This window comes from Sceloporus occidentalis, unplaced genomic scaffold, assembly GCF_023333645.1.
Source record: "Sceloporus occidentalis isolate IW3139 unplaced genomic scaffold, rSceOcc1.0.p SCAF_14, whole genome shotgun sequence".
NCBI lineage: Eukaryota > Metazoa > Chordata > Lepidosauria > Squamata > Phrynosomatidae > Sceloporus > Sceloporus occidentalis.
In genome coordinates, this window is record NW_028316994.1 from 6,746,528 (window position 1) to 6,761,341 (window position 14,814).

At 43.3% G+C, this 14,814-nt stretch overlaps 1 protein-coding gene across 1 annotated transcript in view; it reads right to left on the bottom strand.

The window, feature by feature from the left end:
- LOC149303694 (ER lumen protein-retaining receptor 1-like) overlaps positions 1–14,814 on the bottom strand; it is a 143,663-nt gene that overhangs the window by 10,439 nt on the left and 118,410 nt on the right. The gene's annotated exons all lie outside the window — the stretch shown is intronic.

Sequence of the window (14,814 nt, forward strand, 5' to 3'; positions counted from 1 at the left end):
AGACAGCAGACTCAGGACAGAGAGGGGCAAAAGGCACAGTTGCATCCAACCTGTGCTGCAAATTTTGCAAATGTTGCAATTTGTTTTGCAAAAATGGCTGCAAAGCCAACTCTTTTATTTTTTTAATGCAAGGATTCTTCTTCTTCAAATACGCACACGGAGTCCTGGGATTTGTAGTGCACCCTTGGGAGTTATAGTTCCTCTGCCCCAGATTGCTGGGATGGGAGGGGGCTGGCCCCCAAAAACTAAAAGTCCCAAGACTGCAGTTGGACTGGAGAGGTGTTTGTTTCTTATTAATTGCAAGAGGCAGATGAAAGCCCCCCCCTCCATTTTAGAAAAGGAGGGTGTGTGCCCTTGCCTGCCCCTGAGGCTGAGAGAGTGTGACTGGCCCTGCTATAGAATAATTGATGTTGTAACATAATTGATATAAAACAATGTCATATAAAATAATGTCGTAATTATGTTATAGCATAATTGATATACAATAATAGCAGGGAGGGTGCCCTTCCTTGGCTTCCCCTGAGGCTAAGAAAGTGTGACTTGCCCCAAGTTACACTTTGCTATAACATAATTGATATAAAATAATAGCAGGGAGGGTGCCCTTGTCTTCCTCTGAGGCTGAGAAAGTGTGACTTGCCCTAAGTTACACAATGCTATAACATAATTGACATAAAACAATAGCAGGGAGGGTGTCTGGCTTTATTGTTGCTGTTGATTTATTTTCTTATACCCGCCTTTCTCCCAATATAGGGGCTGAAGGCGGCAAACAACAAATTTAAAACAATACAATTTAAAAACACTACAACATTAAAATATATAAATATTAAAAAAAAACAATTTTATGAGTTAAAACAGTTATGAATTAAAAGGTAGCGTGTTAAAAATACAAATCTTAAAATTTAAATTGGGCAATATATTTAAACCTAGCCCTTATCAGCTTAAAAAGTTGCACTTTGCTGCTATAAAATAATTAATATAAAGTAATAGCAGGGAGGGTGCCGTTCCTTGCCTTGAGGCTGAGAAAGTGTGACTTGCCCTGCTATAAAATAAGTGATATAAAACAATAGCAGGGAGGGTGCCATTGTCTTAATCTGAGGCTGAGAGAGTGTGACTTGCTCCAAGTTACACTTTGCTATAAAATAATTGATATAAAATAATAGCATTGCTATAAAATAATGAAATCTCAACCCATGCATTGAACACACTATAGACCCCCAAGTTCCTACTCTCCAATTTTGTTGTTGATGTGTGCCTGACTTATGGCAACTCTAAGGCCAACCTATAATGGGGCTTTCTTGGCAACATTTGTTCAGAGGAGGTCTGTCATTGCCTTCCTCTGAGGCTGAGAGAGTGTGACTTGCCCAAAGACAGCCAGTGGGTTTTATGGCCGAGCTGGAATTCAAACCCTGGTCTCCAGAGCCATAGTCCAACCCTCAAGCCATTACATTAAGATGGCTCTTATAATATACAGTTATAATATTAAAACATAGATTTATTATAAAACAAAATAATAATAATAACAATATTTTTTATTTCTTCCCCACTTCTCCTCAAGGTTTGAGGTGGGGTACGGCATGTTAAAATACAAACATAACTAAAAATATATAAACCCATCGTTAAAATACAGTACAACACTGGCTGCATCCACACTGCCGAAATAATATGGTTTGACACTGCTTTAAACTGCCATAGCTCCATGCTCTGGGATTCTGGGATTTGTAGTTGGTTGCAGCGCTAGAGTGGAGTTCCCATTGTGCAGAGCTCTGGTGCCACAATCAACTACAAATCCCAGAACTCCAGAGCATGAAGCCATGACAGTTAAAGTGGTATCAAACCATATTATTTCTGCAGTGTGGATACAATTTATAAATGTGTTAAAGTACACTTGTAAGAGTTCATGTACAAATCCACAGATTCTTTATCCAAGGATTCAACCATCCAAGGTTTGAAATATTCAAACTTAATATAAATTCCAAAAGCAAACCTTGTTTTTGCCATTGTATATAAGGCACACAATTTTCCTATGCCATTGTATTAAATGGGATTTGAGCATCCATGGATTTTGGTATCCACAGGTGATACTGGGACCAAACAACAGTGGAAACCAAGAGCACACTGTATACGACAACAACCAAATCAAATACAAGGTTTTAAAGCAATTTAAAAGCACATCAAAAATAAAAACAAATACAGCACTCCCATTAAAAGCCTCTTAGTAAGCCATTCACAAGTGGATTTTTCCTGTCCGTAGAAAGACAGAAAGGCAGGACCAGCCTGTCTTCACATGGAAAGAAGTCCCACAGCCTGGGAGCAGCCACCAAGAAAGCCCTGTCTAATATTTTTATAAAATTTAAGAGAGTAAATATATATATATATATATATATATATATATATGCGCATTCTTATCCTCTGCTGCTGTGTTCATCATATACTTTAATTTTCTTTTATGGTGCACCATAACCAGTGGTCGATACTATGTAGGGATTAGGTTCAGGCATGCATTGCAATGGTAATCCCTGATTATGCTAAAACTCTATAGTTTTCTGAGTAGACACAGGTTAGGAAACCATGAAGCACTGCAACATCCCACCTTGTGTAGACACAATATGTTGCATGAATGTAGGAAGATCATCATGAGCACACACAAGTGAATGGAAGTGAGCTGTTCTTACTCAGAAGTAATTTGTAGGAATTGAAGTTGCCCTAGAAGACCTCACATTGTCCTGGCTCCCATTCTAGACATTCACTAGGTATAAAACAGTAAAAGTGCACACAAGTCTTCCTTTGTTCTTAATAGCTAGGGTGGGTTCACACTGCACAACCATAGCAGTTTAACACCACTTTACATGTCACAGCTCCATTCCATGTAAACTTGGGGATTTTAGTTTCAAGAAGAACTTAGAATTCTCTAGTCCACTCTCCTTAACTGCAACATTAAACCTCTCCGACAAGAGAATTCTAAGTACTGTGTATAGTCATGTTTAAGTCTAGAAATTTTAGTCAAAAAATTGGGCCCCAAAACCAGCCCTCAACTTATACATGAGGTTGACTTATAGACGAGTATATATGGTACTTCACTCAACTACAAATCCCAGGATTCCATAGTACAGAGCCATGGCAGGTACTGCAGCTTCAAAATTCTTGTGCAATGTGGCTACACCCCATTGTTGTTGTTACTGTATGCCTTCAAGTTGTTTTCGATATATGGTGATCCTAAGGCAAACCAATCACAGGGGTTTCTTGGCAAGTTTCTTCAGAAGAGGTTTGCCATTGCCATTCTCTGAGGCTGAGAGAGTGTGACTTGCCTAAATTCACCCAGTGGATTTACATGGCCAAACCAGGATTCAGATCTTGGTCTCCCAGTGTCCTAATCCAACATACAAACCATTATACCATGCTACAATCCACATCACAATGTTATCCTTGTGTAGGGTTGCCATAAGTGAGGACCTCCAAACCGGGACAAATGTAGGACAAATGCAGGACAACATTTTCAAATGTAGGACACATTTTTAAAAAATGGAGGACACGCAAAAAAATGAGGCTTTTTAAGAAATGTTAATATAAATCCATGTTTCTTAGGCATGATCAAAATGGAGGACATTTTGACATTATTCGTAGACAGATCACGGAAATGTACTTCCCTTTCTGGCCACCCCCCTCTCCCCATTCCAAACAGCACATTTGAGCATTGAACATGGCTTTATTTTAACATTGCCTCTTGCATATTTCAGAGGCTTATTCCACAACCAAACCCTTTGGTCAAGGGACTTTGGTTTTTCTTCATTTTGACTTGTTTTGTCTGTATTCCTCCCCACTAAATAAAGGAGACATGAAATGGAGTTAATGGGTACAAGTTGTCAAACAAAAAAGTCTTGTGAGACTCTGTAGGCAAGAGGTGCACCATGTTAAGAACTGCATTAAGCACACTTAGGCTGCTGCCACACTGCTTTCACTCTCATCACTCCATCCTATGGAATCCTGGGATTTGTAGTTTGTTGTGGTGCCAAGGCTGGGCTTTGAAATCTCAGGCATAAGAGAGGCAAAAGGCTTGGGCTGCATCTACACTGGAGAAATAATCTGGTTTGAGACCACTTTAACTGCCTTGGCTGAATGCTATGGAATTCTGGGAATGGTGGTTTGTTCCAGCACCACAGCAGAATGGCAGTTAACCCCTGGAAAGCTCTCTGACCAAGGTGACCAATGCCCTCACCCCAAAATGTAGGGCACCCAAGCAAAAAAATGTAAATAAAAGCTAAAAACACCCATGTAATTATAAATCCATGCTTCTTAGCCATGATCCAAATGGAGGACCTTTTGAAATTTGACAGAAGAGGACATGTCCTGGAAAAGGAGGAGGATGCCTGGTCACCTCGTCTCTGGTCCAAAACACACTGCAGAAATAAAACAATGCTGGACTGAAATGCCCAGAGTTCCACACTGAAGAAATAATCCAGTTCGAGAGTGACTTAACTGTCCTGGGTTAGTGCTGGGGAATGCTGGGAATTGTAGTACATTGTGGCCCCAGAGCTATCTCTGACAGGGAGTCCCATAACCCTCCAAACGTAGTTGAACTGCAGTGCCCAGAATTCCTCCCCAGGTGCATCCACACTGAGGAAATGGTCCAGTTTGAGACTGCTCAGTGCTGGGGAATCCTGGGAATTGTAGTCTATTGTGGCCTCAGAGCCATCACTGACAGAGAAGTCTCAATGTCTCCCAAACACTCGCATTCCCAGGATTCCCTAGCACTGAGTTAAAGCAGTCTCAAAGTGGGTTATTATTCCTGCAGTGTGTGAGAGAGATATAAAAGCTAGGGACTGGATTCATTTGGAGGATCTCTGTGTCCAAAACACACTGCTTGGACTGCCAGGGCTCAGTGCTATGGAATCCTGGGAATTGTAGTTGATTGTGGCACCAGAGCTCTCTGACAGAGAAGGCCAAATGCCTCACAGACCCCAGAATTCCAGAGCATTGAGCTTTGGCAGTTAAAGGGGTCTCAAAGTGCAGAGGGGGGGGGGGGGGGAGAGAGAGAAAAGCCAGGGAGTGTGAATGAGCTCTGAGAGGAGGAGGAGGAGGAGGAGGGAGGGAGCCAAGGGAAGTGGCCAGGATCACCAGAGGAGCCCCTGCTTTTCCTCATCATCGCAGCCTTCTCACTGCTGGCAAGAGGCTCTGCCCCCCGCCTCCTCTGTGGATCATTCAGTTTCCTTTTGTCAAAAGAGCTCTGGTGCCACAAGAAACTACAATTCCCAGAATCCCATAGCACTGAGCCATGGATGTTTAAGGGGGGGGGTCAAACTATTTCTGCAGCCTTTTGCAACCCCAAAGCCTTCTATTATTTACCAGCAACTTGCAAGGCAAAATCTCTTCCTTCCAAGCCCTTGAAAACCAACCCAAGGGGAGGGGGGCTGATTGCTTCTTTCCCATTGGTCAGCTTTGGGAGAAATTTGCATATTAGAAGGAAAGGTGTTTAGGGCCTCAAAAACGACCCTGTGATAAAGAATTACAAGAATACTGAGTGGTAGACATTTAAAAGATGAGGAGGCATTTAGACTCCCAGGGAAACAGGAACGATTGATGGCCTTTTTTTCTTTGCTCACTGTAACCTGAAAGTAATGCCTTTTGCAGGGTATCTATACCAAGTGGGCTGGCAATAGCTCTGAGTGGCAGATGTCTTGAAGACCTGCTCTCTAGGCTAAGTCAGGCAGGGAGGCAGGGAGGGTGGCACACAGCCATGGGGAGGGATGGAGCTGCCTCCAGGGCCTTGCTGGGGGGGGGGGGGAGGTCCTGGGGGAGGGGCCAAACTGGGGTGGGATTGTGTGGCCCTGCCCCAAACTGGGAAAGTCCCGCCCCCAGGCGGGATATGGCAAGCCTATCCTTGTGTAATGTGGCTGGCCTTTGTTCAGAGGTTAAGCTACACTCTGAATGAATTCAGATCACAGTGATAGGGATGACTCAGGATAGTTTGCTGCCCGAGACAAAACTGCAATTATTGCCATAAGATGCACAGCCCCCAAAACCAGGTAAGTTATTTTGGCACACAAGGTAGAAGATTCCCCAAGCACCTTTCCCCATCCCTGACAGTAAAAAGACAAGAATAAGGAAATAACAAGAAGGAGATATTTGGATGGTAAAAATAATCCCAGCAGAATGTGGGTTGAATCTTTGGTCCCATTCCCATTGTGATTTGCCATAGGTTCATGTTGGTGAATCGATTCCAAAAGGTCCGTTGTTCCCACTATGAAAGCGGATCTTTTCATTATCCCCCTGTAATTGCTTCTTTTTGGGCACAATTGTTGTCCACACTAGTTTGTGCCACTTCAAAATGCATGACAATCATCTGCACATCATTGGTAATGTAAGCGGCAGCCCAGCTTGGGAACTATATTTAAAAAATTGATTGAAGATTCGATTCATTGGTTTTGCAACTACTTGTCTCACTGATCTGCCGTCAGCCTGATCACCCGGCTTCCTGCCTGAGTAATTACAAGTAGTTGCAAAATCAATGAATTGAACCTTCTACCAATTAAAAAAAACCATGTGCCCATAGGGCACACTACAAGCACAAAGGCAGTGCTGGGGGGGCTTGAAGGCACATAACCACAACAACATCCAAAAAGTAAATTTTAATAACTACTGTTAAACCTCTGTAAAGCAGGTTCATCATATCTGGGAAGCATTTACTCAGGGGGTAGCAATTGTGCACTTGAGAATCAGATTTTCCATCTTTCCTTCCTTAAAATGTGATTTGATTTCATTTGCAATCTCCTTTGCGAAAAATAGAGGGCAGTGTCACCTCAGGATTAGCATCCTGGCTCTTCGTGTTTTCAAATGTGCCAGTTTCCACTGGGGCTTTTAAAAAGCACTTTATCCACAGGTGGACATAACTCCAGATCAGCTGGAGCATGTTTCGAGAAATGTTTAAAAGCTTTGTACACCATCTTGAACTGTGGCTATGTCAAGGAATATCAGGATGAATCTCCCATTGTTGGTATTTGACAGTCATTCATAGAATAAACATCTGGCGCAAGGCTGTGCTCTGAATTCAGTGACTGCTTTGGGCCTTTCCAGCTCCCATGGCAGGTTTGGAAGCTGTTCAGCCAGAGTGTAGAAACAGCAGGCTTTAGCTCGAGGCATTCACTAAAATACCTTATTTAAACCACTCTAGTTCAGGGTGTAGGGCAAAGCTTACATACACCAAGCCAGATTACTGATCCATCTGGAACAGTCCTTCCAACAGTGACTGGCAATGCCTCCCAGAACTGCGGAAAGAGATTATTTTCCAGCCCTATTTGGAGATGGGACCTCAGTACTCCATGCAAAGTGTGTGCTTTGTCACTGAGCCACAGCCTTCTTCCACATTTGCTTCCACTGCCTTTTTCGCAGTCAGGAAATCCTCCTTTAAGGTCTGGATGCATGTTGGAGAAATCTGGTCTGTAGTCAACCAAAGCAGGGATAGTTTGGTATGTATTTAGGGTTATCTGGGTGTCCTTTAGGACATGAATGGCATGTTTTGTAGTCTGTAGTCTTTTAGATTCCTCACTACACCATCTTTCCTTTTGAAGAGGCAACAGAGCTAAGCATTCAGGTGAATGAAAGATTCAGGATTATTGAATGTCTGCTCCTAGGAGGAAGATTCAGAGTAAAAGGATTCCTGGCCTATTTTCCATGTGCGGTGCTACGCAGAACTTTCTGGAGAAAAGAAAGATGCTGTTCTGCTACTCCCGCTGCTGCATTTGCTCCCTTGTTCAGGCTCCTGACCTGTGACTGCTTTGCAGTTTTACACTCTTCAATTTAAACCATTTTAGAGATTAGCATAGAATAAGCACAGCATCCCTGCCGGCTGCAGTTTGGCATTGGCCAGATTCACATAAACGGTATGAAAATTATATGCATTTAATGTGTGTCATTAGCAGTGTGACTCCCCAGTTCATGGCGTGTTGTTTTCCATCTGGTCCTCTGCACTGAACAAACAAACACACCCTACCCTTGCAAAAGCGGAAGGAGATTCGAAACAGGCCAAAACATGAAGGGTCCTAGCTCGAAATGATCTCCCTTCCATTTGGGGATAAATTAAGCAGATGCTATTCCCTCCCTTCCTGAAAATCGGATTTGGTCCCTCTACAACAAACCCATGCTGTTCTGTCCCAGAGGAACTGAGCGCCCTGGTGCCTTCTCCTGCCATTTTCCAATCCACAAGGCTGCTGAATCTAGTATAGCCCTCTTTGTATAACTCACTGGGTGCTTCTCACTGCTCTTCCAGAGAACCCAGAAATACTGCTTCCTGGGGCATAATAGTTATTCTGGTCTCATTCATGCGGAGCAGAGCGTATCCGAAAAAGCAATTAACAAAGTGTTTAAAAAGCAGGGAGACATGAATTTTGCCTGGCTGCAAGTGCCAATGGCAACCATCATAAAGATGGTGGTGGTGGTGGGGAGAACTAAATGAATCATTCTCTTCCCCATACACTACCACAGAGACCCCCAAGGCCAGATGGGGATGAGCACTTTCTTGCTCAGAGAGGGGCAATAAACTTAATAGAGCTTCCTCCCCAGTTTCCACCATCTACATCTAACACCTCCCAGGAAACATCATTGTAAGGGGGGTGAGGAGAGAAATAATATTTTTAATTGGGAAAGAATTCAGAGCCCTCAATTGACTTGTGCTAATGCCTAAATCTGAATCTATCAGGCAGCGCAGCCAATTACTGGGCTTGGTGGCTGGGGGATTCTGGGAGCTGTAGTCCAAAAATGACTTTTACAAGCTCTAGCTTTCAAAATCTTGAGAATGTCATTAAACTCTGGGACAAAGTAGGGTTTGGTGACACACACACACACACACACACACACACACACCGCCCAAGCAATGGTATCTGGAATTCAGAACCTCAAGGTCTTCATGACAGAACCTGGGTCTACTTTCAAGTCCATCTCAAAAGAATGAATATTCTAGAGAAGTACCTCTCTTAACATTTTCAAAATGATTTTCCTCTTAGCAATCTCAGCTTTTCCCCACATATAGTTAAGCTAAAGAAGTAAAGCCTTCAAGAGGTCTTTAAATAGAGGCTGTATAACCATCTGTTGGCAGTGCTTTGATTGTGAGTTCCTGCATGGCAGGCGGTTGGACTGGGTGGCCCTTGAGGCTTCTTCCAACTCTATGATTCTATGAAAACAGCGGTGCTGGGGATCAGCTAATGCTGCCTTATACCTGGTAGCTTGTTGTTGGGGAAGTATGACACTCTCGTTGGCTTGGATTTTGTAGAGAAAGGGGAGAACCAACGTGAGAATACCAGGTGGCATGTACATCAGAGACATTTGGGAAGTGTTCCACATCACTTCCAGTTCCTTTTTAGAAAATATATATTTTCTGGCCTCCGCGTTGGTCCAGGGTCATTGTTCCTCCAACAGCTCTTGCCTGTGGACCTCTCAGCTTTGCCTGAATTTGAGTGATTGGGGGTCTCATGAAAGAACGTTACATGTCTTTTGCACCATAATATGTCTTTCTGCTTCCTCTCCACCTACAAAGAATTAATTGTCCTTGCAAGCTCCCTTTCTGCAGCAAGATTGAGAATGAGGAATGGGAACAAGGGGAAGCTATTTAAATGTGTATGTGGAAGTTTCTCAACTCAACACCCCTCCCTTCATCCACCATCTTGAGGAGATAGAGGCAGGTTAGCTCCAACAGCCTGCCTGGAAGAAGACAAGCCCTCCCTTAATCCACCATCTTGAGGAAGAGAGAGGCAGGCTAGCTGGCCCTTATCCCCTTCCCCACCACCACTCCCTTCTCCTTTTGTGTCATGTCTTTTTAGATTGTAAGCCTGAGGGCAGGGAACCATCTACTTAAAAAGATTGTATGTACAGCGCTGTGTAAATTTACAGCGCTTTCTAAATAAAGGATAATAATAATAATAATAATAATAATAATAATAATAATAATAATGTCCTGGTGTGTATCAAAGAGGTACTGGTGGCACTTGTTTATGAAAGCATATGAACACACTGATTGGAACACTGATCTCCACAAATACACGTATCTCACTTTGCATATACACAAAATATACTTGTCATTTGTGATCCTGAGTGTGCACAGAAACGTAAAAGGATGCGTTTATAATTCTGTTATGTAATTTGTGTATCACGGGCCTGTGAATAATATGCAACCACATAAAAATTATATTTGTATGCAAATGTCTGTGTATTACAAGCATGCAGTATTCACAGGTAGGTCATGGTTGCATCCAACGTGCTTCTTCAGGGTTTCATTCTGTGGCTTTTTTGGTGTAAAAAAAAAGATGACATGAGCAATGGTAGATAGAAGCAAAATTATGGCAGAGATCCTCATAAAAACCAGCATAATATAAAGATATACCAGCATAACTCAATGAGATTAAGAGGAGGGAGCCAAGACTCATGAAAGGAAGGCAGGGCTGTGCTGGTGTTGGGTGTCTTCTGGGAACACAAAGGACTACTGCACAATCCAAGGAGGGGAAAGGTTTTTGAAGGAGCTCTGAGCCGCCTTAGTAGTAGTAGTAGTTGTTGTTGTTGTTGTGTGCCTTCAAGTCACTCCTGATTTATGACAACCCTAAAGTGAACCTATCATAGGGTTCTCTGGGCAAAATTTGTTCAAAAAAGTCCAGCCACTTGTGTAACTATCAGGCTGTAAATCACCACCAGGATTCCAACCGGAAAGTGATGCAGAAAGGAATAAATTTTTCTCCTCCTTTCTTAAAACTAAGCCTGAAGGTGACCCAAGGGAACCACGTGAGAGTAGACTAGTGAAAAGAGGAGCTTCTTTATACAGTTGTCATTGCCAGGGCCTCCAGAGAGAGAGAGAGAAGAACCTGTTGCATCTGTTAGCCTTAATCCTTTCCCTCAAGGCCATTCCCTTTTCCTTGAATGTCCTCTTTTGTTTAGATCAGGGGTAGGCAATCTTTTTGAGCCGAGGGCCGGGTTGCTGTCCCTCAGACAACTGGGGGGCCGAAGCCAAAAAATAAATAATTAATTTTTTAAAAAATTAAATATATAAATAAACCAGGACAAATGTAGGATAAATTTTTCAAATGGAAGACACTTTTTTTAAAAAAATTGAGGACACGCGAAAAAAATTGCTGATTTTTTAAAAAATGTTAATATAAATGCATGTTTCTGAGGTTTCTGTAGACAATTGCCCCCCAAAGGTCCCAGCAGCAATCGGCGGCAGGACCGGGCTGGGGCCGGTCCCAAGGCCTCGCCGGGCCGCATCCGGCCCGCGGGCCGCAGGTTGCCTACCCCTGGTTTAGATTGTAAACCTGAGGGCAGGGAATCAGGCAAGGCACTCTCTCAGCCTCAAAGGATGGCAATGGCAAGCGCCCTCTGACTAAACTTGCCAAGAAAATCCCATGATAGGTTTGCTTAGGGTCGCCATAAATCAGAAATGACTTGAAGGCACACAACAATAACAGCATACTGCTCTGAGAGCCTTTGTGGCTGAAAAGCAGAGTGTAAATACTCTAAACAAACAAACAAACAAATTTGTATTTTACATACTGAACAATTCACAACTGTATTAGCTGGCAACGGCCACTACTTTAGATGGCTTTTTGGCTAGTCCCATGAGACAAATTAATGGAGTTCATTAACAAGAGCCATGACAGTTAGATGCTCAGCTTGGAAAAGTTATTTCTCCTTCTGCAACAGTAAACAAGTGAACTTTACATGTGTTGGTTAAATGGAGCCTGCAAATAGAGAGGCAACAGGCTGAGGAAGAACTTGAGGAGAAGGCTACTCCCTTCATGGCTGGCTTGGGAATGTCCAGCTTAGCTGTTGCTGGAAGCCAAATGCAAATGTTGTTCTGATCCAGCCTGGCTCTTGACTGGGACACTTACTTCCTTGATGATATGTGAACCTCGAAATAGCTAAAGACATGTGTATATTTCTGTTTCAGCCTTCATTTGTCCAAAGGGTATTTTTAATCAATTTATTTTACAGTTCGTGTGTCAGTTGATATTTATCACCAGAAGAACATGCTTAACATATAGACACATATGTTTGCAGAATCAGAGAATTTTGTGGGTCAGTTCTTGTATGCAGGACCCTCCCTTTCCCTCCCTTCAACATTTGGAGGGTTTTGAGCCCACTTGGAAGTTGTTGTTGGGTACCTTCAAGTTGCTTCTGAATGATGGTAACCCTAAAGCAAACCTGTCACGAAGTTCTCTTACCAAGATTTGTCCAGAGATTTGACATGGCCTTCCTCTGTGGATTTCCATGGCCAAGTGTGGATTCAAACCCTGGCCTCATTGTCCAATGCTCAGACCATTACATCACCATATCTCTCACCTCCTTGGAATCACACACCCCACCTAAAAAAAACTGGGAAGTCTGTGCATCCCCCTATCTTTACCAGCAGCACAAAGACAATTGTTCATAGTGCTGAAAAGGGATTTGAGAGTATCTTTACTTCCCTTGGTAGACAAATCATTTTTCTTTTGTTTCACTGTTGCTGTTAGTTAAGTATAATACAAAACCTATTAAATCTGCTTCCCGAAACATAAAGTGGGATTATCTACATCCCCTGAGCAGCAAGGTCTTCTAAACTGTGTTCAGTTTTCTGGGAAAGAACTACCATTCCTCTCCCGTTTTAGATGTCCCACTCTCCTCATGAACCTTTGGAATTTGCCCTCCCTTCGGTTTTAAACCACTAAATTATTGTTTTTATTAGCTGCCCTCTAGCCGATCTCGACTCATGGGGATTCTGTGGATGAGACATCAACAAGCCCCCCTATCTGCCACTGCTCTGCTTAGGTCTTGTAGATTCAGGCCTGGACCTCTCTGACTGAGTGTATCCATCTGCCATGTGGTCTTCCTCTCTTTGTACTACTCTCCAGCTTTCCAAGCATAATGTCTTTTTCTAGCAAGTCATGTCTTCTCATTATCTTGGCTTCCAGGGGGATTTGTGGTTTGATCTGTTTAAGGACCCATTTGTTTGTCTTTTTGCCTGTCCACAGTATCCTCAGCACTCTTCTCCACACCACATCTCATATGAGTTTATTTTCTATTTATCCACTTTCTTTAGTGACCAGGTTTCACATCTCTACATGGTTATGGGAGACACAATGGACGGGACAATTCTAACCTTAGTGCTCAGTTATATAACCATTTATCAGCCTTCCCAAACCCTGAGACCTTCCAGGTGTGTTGGGCTACAACTTTCACAGTCCCCCAGCCAACCCTTGGGAATTTGGGGAGGAGATGTCACACCACGCACCTGGCAGGCACCACACTGGAGGAAAGGCTGTGCTAAGTTCTGCCATGCTCTCAGCAATGACTCTGGTGTAGAGAAATAACCATAGGGGAGAAATATTCATGGGAAGACAATAATGTATCAGAATACAGAGATTCCACAGGGACTTCCCAAGACAGCTCTGTGAGTAAATGCAAGCAGGAATCTCATCTCCCCGTCATTAATGCTGCTTGCCAAATCCACTTGCACTCAGAAATCCAATGGAAAAGTCTCCGCAGTCCCACTGGCTCTTATTCATGGCCTCTTTTGTACAATATTCATGTGGATTTTTGATGTAATGTGCCACTTTATGTGTGCCTCTGGCTTCCTCTTCTCCACAAGAATTCTAGAGTTTGGTTTCCAGCATCTCTGACTCCAGCCCCCTTAGCCTCACTCTTTCTACTCAAAGCAGCCAGGAGTCCTATGCTCTCCCTGTCTGTCCCATTAGCCCCCATTCCTTCCCCTGAAGTGGGGCTAGAGATCCCTCATTAAAGGCAGCTGGAATCTCGGCGCTGGACATTTTTATTCTCTCGTGTCTATTTTTTCTCCCTTTCTTCCCCATTCCCTTGTTCCCTGCCAGCAAAAGTCAAGCATCATGAATAGAGAAGGGGTTTCTTTGTTCCTCTGAGCTGTTCTGCTTTCCTGCTGCTGCTGCTGGAAAGGGTTCAGCCAAACTGCTCCCCCTTTTCTAGTCTGTCTGCTTCAAACCCTCATTCTAGAAAGTGTGGAAGAGGAATCTGGGTACAGGAAGAGCAGGCTCTGTGTGAGAGGAAGACTGCATCCACACTGCAGAAATAATCCAGGTTGAGACCGCTTTAACTACCATGTCTCCATGCTATGGAATTTTGGGATTTATCGTTTTGTGAGTCATTTAGCCTTCTCTGTTAGAGAGCTCTGGTGCCACAACAAACTACAATCCCTAGAATTCCTTAGCACTGAGCCATGACAGTTAAAGCAGTGTCAAACTGGATTATTTCTGCAGGGTGGATGGATTTGAAGAACTGCATCTTAGGCAAGGATAATGGAGAAATGTTGTCCCCATCTCACTCCTAGGTGCAACAGCAACACAAGGGGGGTGAGAGCCCAGGACAAACAGCTGCCCCTTGCTACCTGCCTGAGGTTGCTCCTCTGTAAAAAGAACTGCTCCATATTTCCTTTTTGAATACAAACTCTTGGGATCAGTCTGTGGTTCGATTGGGAGTCTGGACTGGAGCCATAAGGGGACTGGTGCTATAGAGGACTTGGACGGGTGGATTTCTGGACTTGTTCCTTTGGGTGATGGGAAGTGTGAGGTTCTGAGAGTTTATGTAAACAGAAACTGCTTCCAACGCTTTATTGACTGTATTGCTGTCTTGCCTAATCAGCCTTCTCAAAGTAGTGGATCTAAAGGTCTGCAATTAAAAAAAGAGTCTTAGTCCCCAATTAGGATGTGTGAAAGTTTGTGCATTTGTGTTAGAGAGAGAGAGCAGTGTGTGAAGTTTGGAAATGAACAAAACTCTGCACACAGAGATGCATGCACACACACACACTCCTCCCCAAAGAGATGAAGACTCCTTCCC